This window comes from Pteropus alecto, unplaced genomic scaffold, assembly GCF_000325575.1.
Source record: "Pteropus alecto unplaced genomic scaffold, ASM32557v1 scaffold91, whole genome shotgun sequence".
Lineage (NCBI taxonomy): Eukaryota > Metazoa > Chordata > Mammalia > Chiroptera > Pteropodidae > Pteropus > Pteropus alecto.
Window position 1 is genome coordinate 619,404 of NW_006431910.1, and position 337 is coordinate 619,740.

The 337-nt window shown below is 58.8% G+C and overlaps 1 long non-coding RNA gene across 1 annotated transcript in view; it reads left to right on the forward strand.

The window, feature by feature from the left end:
• Nucleotides 1-18: 18 nt before the first annotated feature.
• Nucleotides 19-337, forward strand: part of LOC112472156 — a 3,655-nt gene continuing 3,336 nt past the window's right edge. The window contains exon 1 of the long non-coding RNA XR_003043567.1: nucleotides 19-117. This is a non-coding gene — a long non-coding RNA (uncharacterized LOC112472156). The remainder of the gene's footprint in view (nucleotides 118-337) is intronic.

Genomic DNA, 337 nt, shown 5'->3' on the forward strand with positions numbered 1-337 from the left:
GCCGGGGAGGGAAGCCAAGAGGGAGGGAAGGGCAGAGAAAGAGCCCGGGAAGAAGGAGGTGGCGGGCAGAGGAACGTAACGAAGAGCCATGTGTAGGTGTCGGGAGCTCCCAGAAGGGTAACGCCACCCGTTTTCGGTTTTATTCGCTCTCTGGGAGGGGCGGGGGTGGCCTGGGCTCTTTCTCTCTTCTTTCTCCCCTCTTCATTCTTCTCCACTCGTGGGCATCTCCTCTGTCTTCTCTTTTCGAAACAACCATAACTGGGAAAGCACTCAGCTTGTGTTGCTGGGGCGGCTCCACTGTCATTTTCCAGTGGGGGGTGTGGTGGGTGGGGAGGGG